The sequence below is a fragment of the Protopterus annectens genome, chromosome 16.part0, assembly GCF_019279795.1.
Source record: "Protopterus annectens isolate FY-2018-M chromosome 16.part0, PAN1.0, whole genome shotgun sequence".
Taxonomy (NCBI): domain Eukaryota; kingdom Metazoa; phylum Chordata; order Ceratodontiformes; family Protopteridae; genus Protopterus; species Protopterus annectens.
Window position 1 is genome coordinate 325,315,138 of NC_056750.1, and position 18,776 is coordinate 325,333,913.

Consider the following 18,776-nt stretch of genomic DNA (forward strand, 5'->3'; position numbering starts at 1 on the left):
GGAAAGAACTCATCTGTGAACTTCTGGATACACTCATCACAGAGATTTCTGCAGCTAGATATGTCAGATTTCCTCCCGTCATCAAGTATGGCTTTCCACTCAACCGGCAGAGCTGCCTCACGTTCAGCAAACAGATAATTCTTACACCCCTGTTTCAGCCAGCACACGTCCCATCTCTGTCCCTGTTCCTGACATACCTTCTTCTACAGCTTCAGCTTCTTCCTTGACACAGGACAATGTGCGTGATTGGACTACTGCCTTTCCTATATCTATCTGCTTGGATTCCATTAGCATTAGAAATATCATTCTATCAAATTCGAATATTCTTACCATCAGTCAGGAAGTGACTTTCAAACCTGGAGACTCTCCCTCTTTTTTTATATAAAAGATCCAGAACCCTCAGAACTTCATTTGAAAATAGAGATTCCCTTTTTCTAATTGGCTTTTCTCCCTCCGAAGAGCTCACTAAAGGAATGTTTCCCTGTGGCAACTGTGTCTCTTGCCCTCACATTGTCAAAGGATCTATGTTTAAATTCATACACAACAATTTCAGTATTTATTTTCACGATCATTTGACTGTACAACTATTAATGTGGTTTATGCAGCAGTTTGTAGTTCCTGTCCTGCCTTTTATGTTGGTAAAACAACAAGGAAACTGTCCTCTAGAATTAAAGAACATTTAGCTGCTGTTAGAAACAGGGACCCTAGAAATGCTCTAGCTAAGCACAGCTGCATTTGTCATGGTTTTGTTGGTTTTAAATTTCTTGTGTTACACCATATTCACAACTTTTTTGGTAACGTTAATACACTACTAGAATACAAAGAACTACTTTGGCAGTTGAAACTCAGTGCAGATGCCCCTCCAGGCATTAATGAAAATTTAAACATTAAGTGTGCGGTTAGATGGCTTCGTTAATAGTATCCTTTTGGATATTCCTTTTAGACTCACATGATTCTGTATGCTAATTTTATTGATTGACAGCTCACAGTATTCATTATGTCATTGTTAGCACTATTGTTGTCTGCTCATCACTGGTTATTAAATTTTAAGACCACCCATTTATTGTCAGTTGCTATATATTAAGAGGTTTGCACATTTTCTCATTGTCTGAAGAAGCCTTTGATACTAATAAAAGACGAAAGCTTATCACAGGCTCCATTGCAGTTTTATTCGTTCAAGAAGTTCTATTTTATATGTTTATTTCTTTTTCTTTAGTGTTCCGACAGTTTTCAGTGTTTTTTATATATATATATATATATATATATATATATATATATATATATATATATATATATATATATATATATATATATATATATATATATATATATATATATATATATATATATATATACACATATATATATATATACATATATATATATATATATATATATATATATATATATATACCTACATATATATATATATATATATATATATATATATATATATATATATATACATATATATATATATATATATATATATATATATATATATATATATATATATATATATGTGTGTGTGTGTGTGGTGTGTACATATATATATATATATATATATATATATATATATATATATATATACATATATACACACACACACACATACATACCACACATATCTATATATAGATACATATATATATATATATAGATATACATAAATACACCACACATACACACACACATAGATATATATATATATATATATATATATATATATACATATACCACGCATACACACACAGACACATATATATATATATATATATATATATATAGATACCACACATCGACACACACACACATAGATATGTATATATATATATACATATACACACATTATATATATATATATATATACATATATATATATATATATATATATACACACACATACGTACAGACACGCACAAACACAGACACACAGTGTACTATAGACATTCTAAGAAACACTCTTGCACAGGGATTTTCTCCTCCAGGGAGCAGTACTAAAGTAGTCAGCTGCCCCATGGCAAGACTGCAGACAGCAAATCTCATCCTACTCTTGCATTGAAGGCACAATCTGCATTGTCTGCAGAAAACATGCACAGTGGTCAATGTAGCTATCTCACAGATACTACAGGATACCTTTTTTAAAAGAGGACTACTCTGGTGGCTCCTGTGGTACAACTGGCTACGAGACTTCCATGAACAGCCTTTTCACTTTTTTTCTCAGTACAGAAAATGCAATTAGCTACTCATTTAGATAACGGCTTGGAGAGTGACTTACTGTGCTTGAAAAGCATGAAGGTACAAATAGCTGGTCCAGCTGCTCAAGCTCCTTTGTTCTTGTTATGTAATATCTGAATGGTCTGTGTACATCCAAGTAAGAGTAAGAAGCTCTGCCTCCCTTACTTGGGGTGCTGGGATAGAAAACAGAATATCCTGGGCAGAAAGGATGGGTTAATATTAATGATTTTCTGTATCTATACAAGATGTTGTAGAGTTACTAACAAATCATAACATGAAACTCAGACATCCTCTTGGCCGAAATAACAGCCACCAAAAACAAGGTCTTCCAGGACAAGAAGTTTAGTGATGCCAAGGTGCCAGCTTTAGAGAAGGCGGGGTTTATTCCACCAGCATGATAAAAAGGCCTGAAATGGGTTGCACTAGTTTATTAGGAGGATTGAGGTGAAAGACCATGTTTCGGATCTGTTTCACTGTAATATGACCAGACAGGAGAGGATCCATGGGAATAGGTAATTCTGAACAAGATTTTCTAGATACTGCAAAACTCTGGTCTATAGCTCCTGTGAGGAAATTGACCAATGGACTACATAAAAATGAGAATTAACATGCATTCAGATGGACATTTTCTGGTGCAATGCTTTCTGGCCTCTGGCAAAATAAGCAGCCCCACCTCTAAGAAATGATTGCTAAAAGATTACCAAGTTGATGGCATCCAGACCGTTAGCCAAGGATGCACCAAAGACCTTTCTTCCTCAATCTAAAGGAAGCAGGTTTGTCAGAGCTAAAATGGGTTTTCTTTGATTAGCTGATTTAATTGGAAGGACATGGCTGTGCTGGCAACTGAAGTCCAGCTCCGTCTCTTTTTACCTTCTGCAACATTTTGGAGAGCAAGAGAATGGGTGAAAATGTGTGAGAGACAGCCTTGTCAAAGATGGATTGGATATTCTATGTCTATGCCTCTATGCACATGTTGAAGAGAAATTCTTTAACCAGCGGCTCTCTGAAGAGAAAATACTTATCACTCTGATTCCCAACCATTACATCAGGTTTTAGAGAAAACTGGGATCATGCCTCCATTTGTAAGCTGCTGGATTTGTGCTTTCTCCACTTTATGTGGAGCCCAGAGAGCAAAGCCCATAAGGCAAGCCAATACATTAACCAAGACTCTTATCATAGGGGACTTCATTGTAAAAACACAGTTGCCCCACTCGCCAGACTGAAGAAGAAAATGGTTAGTTGCTTATCTTTGGCCAGGATCCACCAAGTTATGCATGCACTCTATTCACTACACCACAGGTACCAGTATGACTCTATCATAGTCCACATGGGCATTAACGACCGGAGACGTACTTTCTTGGGATATATGAAAAAGAACATTGCTGATTCTCTCTGAACCTTTCTCAGACAGGTATGTGCCCTGTATTGAGTGGCATTCTACCTTCACCACAGATAATGCCACAGTATGAGAAAAAGTTCAACGACTACAATTACTGGCTTAGTTTCTAGTGTCTATTTGTTAGAAGGGAAGAACAAGGTTAACTAAGTACATTGCTTTGCAAAGGATTGCCTGCACCTGTTTTCTCTAGGTTTCTGAATATTGGCAAAAACGTTATTCACCCCTTAGACTCTTTTCTCAAACCTACAGACACAGCAAATAAAACCCAAAGAAACCTAAAGATGTTACTGCTTAACTCTAGGAGCCTAAACAGGAAACTCCACACCCTATAAGCTCTCCACATTCTGGAGGATATAAACATCTGTGCCATTACCAAGACATGGTTTAAATATGCAGAAAGTACTCCAGCAGTGCAAGTCTTCAGTGCCTTTCACACATTTAGACCAGCACCTGCACAAACAGGGACAAAAGGTGGAGTCATCCCACTCTATGTTAGCAGCAAGCATAATTCTACATTAAACAAGATGATGTCCTGGAATTTATACACATGCAAAGTGAGTCCCATACCATATCCTAGCAAGCTATAGGTCATCCTCTGTGTCCCTAGTATCACATAGCTCATACCTAGACCTACTGGAGAAACTCACCATTAAACGTAACACACTACTCATTGAAGACTACCCCTCTACAGACTGGGAAACATGCACTGCCTCATACTCATGGGCATGACGATTCTTGGACTTTATTAACACAAAACCCCCTGTCCAGATAATGCACACTCACCAGAGGCTCAAACATGCTGGACATAGTACTCACTAATATGGGAGAGGGCTGCACCACCTCCCCACGGTCACATCCTCAATGGTGAGGTCAGATCACAACATTGTCTCTCTTGAAATAAAAATCAACTTGGTAACCCTTGTAAATCCTGTAACAGGAATTATTCCAAGGCAAACTACACCCTATTAGGCAACAATGTATCACAATTCCATGCCCCTCCTAACCCTGAGTTCACAACAACTAATGCGGAATTGTTCAGAGACCCTGTACAACCATGTAAATGGCTATATATACAGGCTGCTGTACCTACCAGAATTAAGCCCAAAAACCAACTCTAAAAACAACCCACACTGGTGGAATCCTAACCTTAATAGGATACATCACAAAAGGAAAAAAGTCATGGCTAATACCAGGAAGAGGAACTTCCATAATGATAGGAGTTCTCTAATTAAACAGGAAAGTAAGAGGACTAATTAAGTCCAAGCCCAGTTGCATGGTCAAGACAGGGCCATAGGCCAAATACAAGCACAAGACCTGCTAAAGTTATGTCTGAAACCTCAAAGGCAGCACATACCAGTGTGCTGAACTGGTGGTTAACACTGCCACCTTTACTAAGCTGAATGACACAGTGAACCGGCTGGCTGACCAATTCAGCTCAAATTTCAGCCCCCACTCCCCTCGCCTCCCTCCATGAAATACCCACTAGCATAATTCCCCTTCTGTGATTAAAAACACAGCCTCAGTGGGCCCAGACAATATTCCAGGAAGCCTCCTAAATAACTATCAAGACTACTTATGTCCCTTTTCAACTATAGCCTAAATCAGGCTTTGTACCATGATAATGGAGGACTGCAATGGTTATCCCACTTCACAAGGGTAGTCTATCAACCAACCCCAGAAACTACAGACAGACTTATTCGTCTCACTAGTCTAGTATGCAAAGCCACTGAACAAATTATCACAGAAATTATCAAAGACAAAGGCAACTTTCAGATACTATACCCAACCCAGTCTGGCTTTATCAAGGAAAGATCATGCCTACTAAATCTGGTGAACTTCTTTGAGAAGGTCAACAAGGCAATGGCTGAGGGGAAATGATGCATACTGCCTACCCGAACCTTGCTAAGGCATTCGATACAATACCCCACTCAGGTATAGTTGACAAACTCACCAAACTGGGCATAAACCCCTGCATTAAGTCACTGAATTGCCAACTGGCTCACAGACAGGACTCAAGAAGTCAGAACTGGTGATACCACCTTCACGGAGACTGATCACCAGCGGGGTACCTCAGGGATCTGTGCTGGGGCCCCTCCTACTTGGCATCTACTTCTTGGAGTACAAGGCTAATGTGAAGGACCTTTGGCTGACCAAATTCGCAGAGGACTGCAATTTGGGAGCCATCACAGTTTCACTCATTACACAAACATCTTACAAGAGAGTCTAACAGACAAATAACTAGTGCCAAAAGCACGGACCAAAACTCTATGCCAAGAAATGCATTATAGTGCCTTTTGGAAAAAATGCCACTCAAGCTAATTAGTCCATCGATAAAACACCCCAAGAGTTTCCCCAGTAGTCAGGGATGTGGAAAACATGTAGACAGTAATCTGCCATTTGACCAACATGTGGCCAAGGTAGTAAGAAAATCATTCAGTGTCATCCAACTTATAAGTAAGGGTATGGCATCCAGGCCCAAGGAAGTTATACTGCCACTTTATTCAGCTGTTATCAGACCCATAACTAAGTATATTGTCCTCTTTGAATGTGCCTAATCAAACATGTGCAACAGTTGGAACGCCCAAAAAGGTTCTTTACCGGGAGAATCAAGGGTATTAACACATGTCCTATATGGATTGCCGTAATGCCTATCTCTATACACTGTCTCCTACAGGTTACTGAGGGGCAATCTATGCCTGGCATACAAGGCATACTCAGATCAAGATCCGATGGACTTTTTGCACATCCACAAAATGAAGGGTATCAGAACCACTCCGAGAATTTAAATTTTGCTTATGACATAAATAAAACATGTTGATGATACAGATGTGTCTCTCAAAGGATTTGGAAAAGGCTCCCCATCCATGTGAAACAGAGTTCATCCCTAACCCTACTTAAGAGTAACCCTGACCAATGGATGAAAAATGGGAAATTCACCACAAGTCTGGCCCCTATGTCTCTGATAGACAGAGGAAGACAGTAATGTCAAAACAACCCCCCCCCCCCCATATAACCTCTAGAAGCTTCCAAACTAACATACCCCCTTCTAATAAAGACCTATGACACACAAGAACACAACTGGATTGGATTGCACAGCTAGGCTTATAAAGGCCCTGGTGGTCGTTAGCCTAGTATATAACCATGAACTATGTCACTGCAATCAGGTAAGAATGAATGAAGGATGCCTGTTGGTGGAGGCTTAGCTAGGACGCTATGTCTGAAAATATCATGCCTCCCTGCACAGCTAATAGGAATGCATGCTCCTTGCCTGTTTATAAACTACATTACTGTGGTGTTTCCTGCAATTACTTTCTTCATCCCTTGATATAAAACCATACTGAAAACTTCTAGTGCTAAAAAATGAAGGTCATCATCTCCTTTAGGTTGATATGGCTTTTCCACAAGGCAGGCTCCATATGCCCTACATCATGAGATAACCAATAATGCTCTCTCCCTGCTACCTTACAAGATGTAAGGAATCAGTCTAGCACAAGCATCCACAAGGGTTGTTTACAATCTCTCAATTTGTCTTCCTTAGGTTTTCACTGACAGAGGTATAATCCCTTATGGAGAAGTCAAAAATATTGTTTCAGTTTATTTCTTTGTAATCTCCTATTCTTACTTTAAAACAAATGGATCATGTTTGGCATTGAAGAGACAGTCAAATGTGTCATGCTTGGAGCTGATGAGAGTGGTTTACAAAGTACTCAAGTCTGTTAACAAAATAACAATATTACCTGTTCTTACTGGGGTTTTGACAAGTCATTCCAGTTTGCTTTCATTCATGTATAAAATCATTTCATAATTGCATAAAATAATTTTGTATACAGCAATGTGTCCCAGTTATCACAGCATACCTAATGCCACAAAATAATGCTGCACTAATTTTGAACATTAAATTGTGTAAGAGTTATAAAGTTCAGTTTTCAGTTGGTGTAGGATGCTCCAGTTTTTCCCACATCCCAAAGATGTGCCAGAGTTGAACTGATGATCTCTAAAATGTGTGCAACTTAGTGTGTCGGAGTGCGAGTGTATTTCCTGTGATGAACTAGTGAATCATTCAGGATAAGCCTCTATACACTGTGCCTTGCACCCAGTGAGTGGTTAGAGATGGAATTGGCTACAGCTTCCACAGGCCCCTGTACTAGATTAAACAGGCAACTGGAGAATGAAAAAGAAGTTATGTACTTACCATAACATTCCATCTGTGTTGTCAATCTTCATTCTTGACCAATGGAACTCTGTTCCAATCCTCGGAACCGGCTCGGGCATTACACAGCTCATGCCAGACAAAAAAAAAACTCTTGAGCAAAGACTCTACCCAGAATGCCACTCTCTCCATTACCTCAGATCGAGTTTGCAGCCAAACAGTATGGCAGAAGAACAGATATACAAATGTAGAAACCATGTCCAAGATGAAACCTACAGGTTCCCAGAACAGGTGTCTGGACCTCCAGGAAATCTGTAGGAGGGGGAAGGAGGGTGGGATGTCAAGAATGAATGAAGATTGACAACACAAATGGAACATTATGCAAGTATATAACTTCTTTATCTGATGTTGTCAACCTTCACTCATTCTTGACCAATGGGATAGAGTCCCCAGCTACTTTAGGTCCTTGGTGGCTTTATGGAAGGATATTCCTGAGAACCATAGAGCCAAAGGATGCTCTTCCCCTAGAGACCATATCCAATTTGTGAGGAGTGATAAAGGTATGCGGATTAGCCTATGCTGTGGCTGCACATATTTCATCCATGGACATCCTAGAGTGGAAAACCACGGACATAGCTACTGATCTGGTGGAATGCACTTTTACAGGTGCAGATAACATGTGGTTGTTATGATAATAAATGAAAGTAACACAATCTCTTAACCATCTTGATAAGTTAACTTTTGAGACAGGTTTTCTTGGAGATGCACCTAAAAATGAAACAAATAACTGGTCCGATTTTCTAGACTCTTTGGTCCTGTCGAGGTAGAAACCTTATTGTCTGTGAACATTCAGTAAATGCAAGCAATATTCACCTTTATTGGAAAAACTGGGGAAGAAAACGGGCAAATCAATAGTTTGATTAATATTAGATTCTAAGACCACCTTAGGAAGAAAGGAAGGGTTGGTTCTCAACGAAACCCTACCTTATGAAATATCAGATATAGAGATTTCACACATAGGTTCATAGGTTCATAGGTTCATACTAGGCTATCTGCCCAAGGGCATTTATAAGCCTAGCCCATAGTTATGTGGCTTTCGCCACCCCTTTAGTTTGAATAAAAACTATGCCTATCATTTTTCTGTGCCTCTGTCAAGCAGTGACACTGAAGTAATCCCTGGGGTGTATCTGCGATCTCCCATCCATTGGTCAAGATTCCTCTTGAACAAGGCCAGCGAGGTGCTCTGCCTCACATGTACCGGGATTTTGTTCCACAGCATAGGGAGTCTCTGGGTGATGAATCTGTCCCTCCAGCACGTTCTATTTATAACCGTGTCAAGGTTTAAGTCTCCGCCCTTGTGGTTCTGAGGGATCTAGATTTTTGAGGTGAAGCATATTCATCAAATCTGGGTTTGACATGGCCTTATATGTCAGGCACAGGTCACCTCTGAGCAAGCGGTATGAGACTGAATAGAGCTGGAGTTCTTTCAGTCGGGCAGCATAAGACATATTTTTGAGACCCTTTATCCTTTTGGTGAGGAACTTTTGGGGCCTTTCAAGCTGCAGCAGGTGTCTGGTCAGATACATTCCAAACGGGGCATTGTACTCAATCATAGGTCTAATGAGTGATGAGTAAAGGGGGACGATGACCTCCCCTGATCTAGATGTGAATCCCTTCATGATCAGGTGGGCGATATAGAAGGTTTTCCTAACTACTTTAGCAACATGAGTGTCAAACGAAAGGCTACTGTCAACTTGGGTCCCCAGATCCCTGATGACATTTTCTGTGCTCAGTGGATTGCCACCTATATGGTAGCTAGGGGTAACCTTGTTTTTCCCGAAGGGTATGACTATGCATTTTTTGGCGTTTAACATCAGGCCGTGGCTCTGGCACCAGTTATCCGTTTCTGTGAGGCCCTTCTGGAGGATATCTGTGTCAGATGTGTTTTCGACTATAGCGCCCAGTTTGCAGTCATCTGCAAACTTTGTCAGCCATAACCCTCCTGTGTTTGCTTGTACTTCAGAAAAGTAGATGCCGAACAAGAGTGGACCCAGGACTGAGCCCTGTGGGACACCACTTGTGACAGGCTTTGAGTCTGACATGGCTCCAGCAACTCTGACCCTGTGGGTTCTGTCACTTAGCCAGTTTGCAACCCATCTTGTGATGTATGGGTTTACATTCAAGCTGATGAGTTTTTCGATGATACCTGAGTGGGGTATTGTGTCGAAGGCCTTTGCCAGGTCGAGGTAGGCTGTATGGACTGCCTTTCCCTCATCAATGGCCTTGGTGACTGTCTCAAAAAAGTCAACCAAGTTTAAGAGGCAGGATCTGCCTTTGACAAAGCCAAACTGGGTTGGATCCAAAGTCTGCAAGTTACCTATGTCTTTATTTATGAGTTCCATTATGATCCTCTCCATGGCTTTGCAGAGAAGGCTTGTCAAGCTAATGGGGCGGTAATTTCCAGGGTCTGTGGAGGCACCGCCCTTATGAAGTGGGACCACAGTCGCCGTGCGCCACTCCTTTTGTACGTATCCTGAGGTGAGGCTAAGATTAAACAGCTGTCCTAACTGTGGGTTTAATTCCTCGTTGAGTTCATGAAGCACACAGCCGGGGACACCATCCGGTCCCATGGATGCTGTGTTTTTTGCCTTAGTGAGGGCAGTTCTCACCTGGGCGTTGGAGATGTTTGGGGGGCTACAATCCTCTGGAATAGATATCTCTCCTTTTGGGGAGGGGAGTTTGCACTGAACCTGTCAGCCAGTATGTTAGCAATGTGTGTAGGTTCAGTAATTTTCACATCATTTTGAACTAATTCTGAGCATATCTGGGAGTTTCCTCCTAGGTTTCTAACATAGCTAAAGAAGGCCTTATGATTGTCTTTAGAGTCCTTGGCGATTTTTCTCTCAAAATTTGCCTTGGATGATTTTATGAGAGCTCTTAGTTTTTACTTATAATGATCAAAGGTGTCTTACCTTTCAAGGATTTTGCTCCATCTTGTAGTAGCTTCCTCCTTTTGTTGTAGAGCTTGTTTATGGCTGGGGTCCACCAGACTGGATGCTTGCCTTTGGTACAGAGAGTCTTAGTTTTGTTTGGGATTGCCTGATCCATGCAGTCCTGTAGGTGCTGGTAGAAGGCATTTGTAAGTGATTCAGCGGTTTGAGTAATGTTTACCACTGGCTCAGGGGCCTTAAAAGAGACCACACTAGTTTTAGAAGTGTGAAATCGGCTTTTGAGAAGTTTTTCACTGTGGTCTTTTTGTTTCAGGTGGGGCGGGATGAGGACCTCCAGCGAGATTAGTTTATGATCTGATCTCACCAGTGAGGGTATACTTCGGTGTTGAACATTTTGATCCCATGTTCGTGATGATGAGATCAAGTATGCTTTCTCCTCTTGTGGGGATGGTGACTAGTTGTTCCATGGCATTTGAGTTTATGAACTCCAGGAATCTTTGGGTTAGAGTGTTCGGGCTTGAGTAGTGTTCCCAGTCTATATTAGGGTAGTTGAAGTCACCTAGTATGATGGTGTTTGGAGATACATTTATCCCCTCCAATGTTTTCAGGAAGGCCATGTGAGGTTCCTGAGTTTGAGAGGGTGGCCTGTAACATGCTACAAATTGCAGAGCAGTCTTGCCTATGGTTAATTGCACCTGGATGGTCTCCGATGCATCGTGCGTTGCCACCAACCTTGAGGTGTGGGTGTCCTTTATGAATATGGACACCCCCCCTCCTTTCTTGGTGTTGTCCGGATTTTGGGGCCGGAACGCATGATATGAAGTGAAACCTGTTAGTGCTGGGGTGCTCTCACATAATGCCAGAATCTCAGAAACTCTCCTGGCAGAATTAATGGCTAGGAGAAAAATAGTTTTCCACAACAAAAATTTGAGATGGCAAGTCGCTGTCAGCTCAAAGGGTGGGAGTACCAGAGATTGCAAAACTAGGGTTAGATCCTATGGAACTATAGGGTCCTTGAAATGGGTGCTTTAGATGCAAGGCACCTTTTAGAAAAACTTTGCATAACCAATGGGAAACTGAAAAAATGGTCATTGTACCCATTGTGGAAATTAGAAATGGCTGCTAATTGAACTTTAATGGTGGAAGCAGAAACTCCTTGATAAAAAGAGAAGCTAGAAATTCTAAAACTTTCTCAACAGGTGCCGAAAAGGGGTCTAGATTATTTGTACCGACCCAAATTGAAAATTTCTTCCATTTGCTAAGATAGATTTTCCTGGTGGATGGTTTATGAGAAGCCAGAAGAATTCTCTGTACTGAGGAAGCTATACTACTCTGCCTGGCAACTAATGGAATTGCAGGGAACCAAGCTGTCAGTTTGAGACTGTTAAGGTTAGGGTGCACCAGTCCCTGTGGGTGAAACAGCAGATCTGGAACTGGGTCTAGAATCCATGCCATGGACCAAAGAAAGGAGAACCAGACTTTATGGGGTCAAATAGGTGCAATGAGGATTCACTTTGTTTTTCAACCTTTGGGCTTTCTTCAAGAGCAGGGGAAAGGGGGGAAAGGCGCAGTGAAGACCAAAGAGAGAATCGAGAAGGAGAGCGTCTCTCAGGGACTCCCCCTAAGGGGGGGATTAAGGCAAAATAGCTGCTGTATTTGTTGCTCATTGGGGAAGCAAAGAGGTCACAGCAAGGCTGACCCCATCAATGAAAAATTTCCACTGCCACCTTGGGATTGAGAGACCACTCGTGAGGCAGGAGAATGCATCTGCTCAGTCTGTCCACTATCACACTGGATCTCCCAGGGATATGCGTTGCAAATAGAAAGCAGCTGGAAGAAATTGTCCATTGCCATATTCTAAGAGCTTCCTGGCATAGGGGTAAGATCTGGTTCTACCCTGTTTGTTGATGTACCAAACCACTGACATGTTGTCTGACTGAATTAGAACTGCCCCCTTAAGGAAGGCAGATTGAAAGGCTTGCAACACTAACAGCAGTGCTCTCAGTTCCAGGACACTGATGTGTAAATTAGCCTCTTGCAGAAACCAAGTGTCTTGGACTGTTCTTCCCAGATAATGCCCCCCCCCCCCACCCAATCTGGGAGGCATCCGTGGTCACTATGACCTTGGACTGAGAGGGAATAAAGGGACGGGCCAGTAGAATTTTCTCTGAATGCATCCAACCAGGATAGATCCTTCTTGCAGGAACTTGTTATTAAAATGGGATAAGTCATTGGATGTGTTAGGATGGAACACTGTGTAGCTAAGAGCAATTGAAGTAGCCTCATGTGAAATCTTGCCAGAGGTACTACGGTAATGGTCGCTGCCATAGACGCTAAAGCTTGGAGAATAAGAAGAGCAGGTACTTTTGTCTTTGGATATGATGAATTGTACTTGAGACCTCATCTTTTGTAGTCTGTACAGAGGGAGAGAAGCTAAATAAGAGGTTGCATTGAGGCAAGCTCCTATAAACTCTAAATCTTGTGTTGGAGTCAGCAGGGATTTTTCACTGTTGACTGTGATGCCCAAAGAGTTGAAAAGGTGCAGGATGAAATTTGCGGCTTGAAGCAGTAGACACCTGGTGGGGGCGGTGAGGAGCCAGTAATCTAATCAGGAAAAACCTGGAATCTGTGTAGTTTCAAATGAGCCGTGACTGCTGCCATGAATTTGGGGGCTGTGGTGAGACCAAAGGGCAGCACTCTGAAAGTACAGTTTTGTACCTACCATAAATGTAGATGTTCGAGTGTTCACCCTGCTGCAGTCATCACATTTGGGTTATCCTGCCATCAGGCGGTCCCGCAGTCGGCCTGAGTTCCAAAGTCTTGGTCCGGCGTTGGTTGCTGTTGCTTCTTCCCTGACGTCAGTGCTCCAGGGGTATATAAGAAGCATCCGACGCCATTTTCTTCAGTTTTTCTTGCCCCAGATGTAAGGTGCCCCCAATAGGTAGGCTATATATATATATATATATATATATATATATATATATATATATATATATATATATATATATATATCGCTATATAAAAATAAAACAATACCTTCAGGCACAAGCAAATACACCACAGAGGTTGCATAGGATAGAGTGGCATAGATAAGTTCAGCTAGTTCAGAGGGGATGGAGGGAAGGTAACCTGGACTGCAGCAGGGTGAACACTTGAACATCTACATTTATGGTAGGTACAAAACTGTACTATATTCATGTTGTTACCCTGCTGCAGTCATCACACTTGGGTTGAATCCCAAAGCTAAGGATGGGTGGTGGAGTTAAACAGGGTTAGAAGAAGCTAGTAGGCCCTGCAAAACTGCAGTGGCAAAACCAGCTCTAGTCTTAGAATAAAGGGGCAAGTGATAGTGCTTGGCGAAGGTGTGCACTGAATTCCAAGTTGCAGCTTCCATAATATCCTTGGTTGGCACTCCCCTGAGAAAGGCTGCTGATGTAGCTGTAGCCCTGGTGGAGTGGGACCTAATGTTAGCAGGTACCGGTTTCCCATGATGCGTGTAGCAGAAACGTATGCAATGCCCTATCCATTTAGAAATGGTCCATTTTGAGATAGCTTTTCCTTGTGATCCTGCAGCATAGGCTACAAAGAGCTGTTCAGATTTTCTGAAAGCCTTAGTTTTATCCAAGTAGTAATGTAATTGCCTGTTAATGTCCAAAGAGTGCAGAAGTCTTTCTCCTTGTTCTGGGGATTTGGGAAAAAGGTGGGCAAATGAATGGTTTGGTTTAGGGCCACACTGGATACCACCTTTGGCATAAAGGTAGGGTTAGTTCGTAGAGAGACTCTGTCTTGATGAAAAATGAGGAAAGGCTCCACTGCTATTAGTGCCTGTAGCTCTGAGACTCTTCTAGCTGAGGTTATTGCTAGTAGCAGGGCAGTTTTCCATGAAAGAAATTTTAAATCAGCTGAAAACGCTGGTTCAAAGCACGGCAGTGTAAGCTTTTCCAGAACAAAGGTGAGATCCCAAGTAGGTGTTGGTGCTCTCCTGGGCGGTCTTATGTTCTTAGCCCATCTGAGGTACTGTCTTAGGAGTGGATGTGAGAATAAAGGAGGATCCGTGTAGTAATGAGCTGAAATTGCTGAGGTGTGGATCTTAATAGATGAAAAGGAAAGTCCTTTGTGCAACATCTCAGTTAAATATTGTAGAATCTGAGGAATGTTTGGATCAAGGGGATTTTGGCCTTTAGCCTGGTTCCAGGCACAAAATCTTTTCCATTTGTCTGAATAGGTTTTTCTGGTGCTGGGCCTCCTGGCCTCCAGAATGACATCCATAACAGCTTTGGATACAGGAATTGGCTGGTTGTTTAGGTAATTTGCCATGCAGCCAGGTTTAAATTCTTGAGCTGACTGTGTAGAATCTGATTGTCTCGCTGGGTGAGCAGGTGAGGAATTTGTGGTAAAATCCATGGTGGGCCATGGGCCATGTTCCTTACAATTGGATACCAATGCTGGCGTGGCCAGTCTGGTGCAATGAGTATCATTTGTAGCCTCTCTAATCTGACTTTCAGCAGTACCTTTGCTAGAAGAGGCAGTGGAGGAAAGGCATACACTGTTAATGTTTTCCAACTGAATGAGAGGGCGTCCACTTTCCAAGCTTGTGGATGGAATGTCCTTGTGCAAAATTTTTGAAGTTGGTAGTTTTGGGGGCTGGCATACAGATCTATGTGGGCGTCCCCATTTTTCAGCTATCATTGCAAATACTTGTGGATCTAGTTTCCACTCGTGTGGATCCATGATGTTTCTGCTTAGGTCGTCTGCCAACGTGTTTTTCTTTCCTGGCAGGAATTGTGCTTGTAAATGAACCTGGTAAGACAGTACTGTGTTCCAGAAGGTCATTGCTTGCCTGCATAGAGGGTAGGAATGTGTGCCCCCTTGCTTGTTTATGTACCACATTACTGTGGTGTCGTCCGTCTTTATTATTAGTTGTCCTGGGTGTAAGAGGTCCTTGAAAGCTGTTAGGGCATTCTGTACTGCTAGCATTTCTTTTTGATTGAAATGCAGATGCCTTTGATCTGTAGTCCATTTGCCCTGAATGCACTGTCCTGCCATGTGCGCTCCCCAAGCATAGTCCAATGCATCTGTTGTCATAGTTTGCCTGGCTGTGGGTAAGATGAAAGGCTGACCCTTGTTGAAGTGACATGCCTGTGCCCACCATAGAAACTCCTGTTGAAGGCAGGGAATGAGTGGTATCATTGTTTCCAAGCTGTGGCTGTGCTGAGTCCATACGCTTTTCAGGTACCATTGTAATTTCCTCATATGCAGTTTTGCAAATGGTATTAGTAGTATGCAAGATGCCATGAATCCCAAGGCCTGCAGAATTTTTCTTGCAGGGAGTTGGGTCTTTGTTGCCATAATTTTGAAATATTGAGTCAGCTGTTGTTGCTTGTCTGGCGTGAGGTAAGCCATCTGGGCCATTGTATTCAAGCTGGCACCCAGGAATATTATGTTTTGTGAGGGCACTAGTTTTGATTTCTTTTCGTTTACTGTGTACCCTAGGCAACTTAGAAGGTGTTTGACAAATCCCACATGCTTTAAAAGAATGTCCTTGCTTTCTGCTTGAATAAGGCAGTCGTCCAGGTATGGGTATATTTGAATTCCACTTTGCCTGCAGTATGCAATTACTGGTGCCAGGCATTTTGTGACGACCCTGGGTGCAGTAGATAAGCCAAAGGGCAGTGCAGAGAATTGATAGTGTGTTGAACCTGCAATGAAGCGGAGGTATCTTCTGCAATTTTGTCTGACAGGGACATGCAGGTATGCCTCCTTGAGGTCCAATGTTACTAGCCAAGCATTCTTGCCCAGCATGGGAAGAAGCTGCTGTAGTGTTAGCATCTTGAATTTTGGTACTTGCAGATAGGTGTTCAGAATTGAAAGATCCAGAATGTGTCTCCATGCTTTGTCTTTTCTTGGGACTAGAAAGAGTCTTAAGCAAAATCCTTGTCCTTGCTCCTGTATAGGTACCTGTTGAATGGCTCTCATGTCCATGAGAGCTGTAATTTGTTTTTGTGCCTCTGCCCATTGATTTGGTGACAGGTTTGGCATTCCTGTTTTCCTTGGCAAGTGTTTGTCTTCTGCTAGCTTGGGGCCTGTCTTCTCCTCCTTTCTGGGTAGCAGTACCCCATTGGCGAGGTTTGTAAGGGCCTTGTGACTGACCTCTGCCCCTTGGGCATCTGTATTTGCCCCTCTGTGATCTGTCAGAAGCTGGAATGGACCAGTTTTTTGTTGGCCAATTTCTGCTGAAACGAGGGGATTGTACCTGTAAGAAATCCTTGACCGTCTGCATAGACTTTGCCTTATCCTCCATTTTCTTTAAGACCTCTTCTGCTTTGACACCAAATAATACATCCTGCTGTAAAGGTGCATCCAATAATTTTGCTTTAACATGATCAGGCAGGGTTTGTTCTTTTAACCAAGCATGTCTACGTATGACAGACCCAGTAACAGCTGCTCTACAGGAAGCTTCCAATGAATCAAATCCACATTGTAAAGTATGTTTGCCCACCTGTTCAGCTGCATGCAACATCCTGCATTTCCTTGAATTCAGACTGTTCTTTTATGCGTGCTCATTTTTTGCTTTAATTGAGACATTAGGAATTGCTGATATTTCAGCATGTGAAACTGACAATTTAATGCTCTCATAGCCAGAGTTGCTGAGGTGTATATTTCTTTCCCCATCTATCTAGGGCTCTGGAATCCCTTTCAGAGGGCACAGGATTTTTAGCCATAGAAGCTTTATCCCCCTTGGGACCCTGGGAAATTGTTTCTGGGTCAGCCACAGGGCTTTTATAAAGGAATTTGTGTGAGTCAGGCACTCTGCAGTATCTGTCTGGTTTGGCTGGAGCAGGAGGTAGAGAGTCTGGGTTTAGACTAGACTCCAAGTAAACATCATCCACAATATCTAAAACTGGAGGGATAGCAAGTGGTCTGTGCTGGGGTAGTAAAAGGAACTCTCAGAGCCTTTTCTTATAATCAGAGTAGTCCTGGCCTTTCCAGTGGAAATGTTCCCTCATGGTATGTAAAGCTTCCCCAAAGGAGTAGTCTTCAGGGGGAGATGCTGAGGGGATAGAGTCTTCAGCATCATAGTTTTCATAAGGGGGAAAAGTGTAATTCTGTTCCTCAGAAGAATCTGAGGAAATTGAAACCTGGTCAGAGGAAGCATAATCCTCCTCTTGTCTTGGTCTTTTATCTGGAGGGGTATGGGAACCCCTGATTAGGGTAATCAAATCTTCAGCCATCTTAAGCATTTGTTTCTTAGGCATGGGGCCTTGAACTGTAAACTGATGTACAGTCTTTTTTGGTTTTAATGGAGTTTTAAGCTTAGCATAAGACTTAATGGTGAGTGTAGTCGGTCTGAAGACATCTTCTGCAACCGAAGGTGTTTCCACTGCACCGGGGTCTCCTTCTGCTCCGGTGTCGGAAGGGCCCAATGAAGATGGCTGCGTCGGCCTAGTACACTCCGCTTGAGAATCCGCAGCTGTCTGGGGTTCCAATTCTGCGGTCGTCAGGGGCTGCGTAGGCGCCTCAATGAAAACTGGAAAACCGGCAACAGGCCCAGCAGAGGTCTGGCTTGTTCCTAGGCTGCCTGTCCTTATCCTTGCGTTTTTTATGCATGCCGGTCGTCGGCTTCTCCGACGGCATGATATAATTAAATTTCCTACCAAAGTAATGTCGTTGAAGTCAAAACAGCATTTGATAGTTCGTTTATTAAACCTAGCACAAAATCGACAACCTGTGCCGTCGTGGCCTGGTCCTAGGCAAGGAATACAATAAGATTGGAAGTCCTTAGGAGGTATTTGCTTCACACAAGAAATGCAATTGTTAACTTTTTCTGACATCGGACTGAGGCAAGAAAAGGTTCCCCAACGGGGGTACTTAGCTTTATTGAAGACTTCGGACTGAAATTCGATTTGAAAATCTCAGGTGTCGGCCGACCGGCATTTGCGAACTGCTTCTGCTTCGGGCACCGCGTGGCAAGAAAGACTGAAGAAAATGGTGTTGGATGCCTCTTATATACCCCTGGCGCACTGACATCAGAGAAGAA

General features: G+C 42.3%; 1 protein-coding gene across 2 annotated transcripts in view; it reads right to left on the reverse strand.

Moving 5' to 3' along the window:
- Window positions 1-18,776, reverse strand: part of LOC122790285 (LIM/homeobox protein Lhx3) — a 1,376,718-nt gene that overhangs the window by 1,017,370 nt on the left and 340,572 nt on the right. The gene's annotated exons all lie outside the window — the stretch shown is intronic.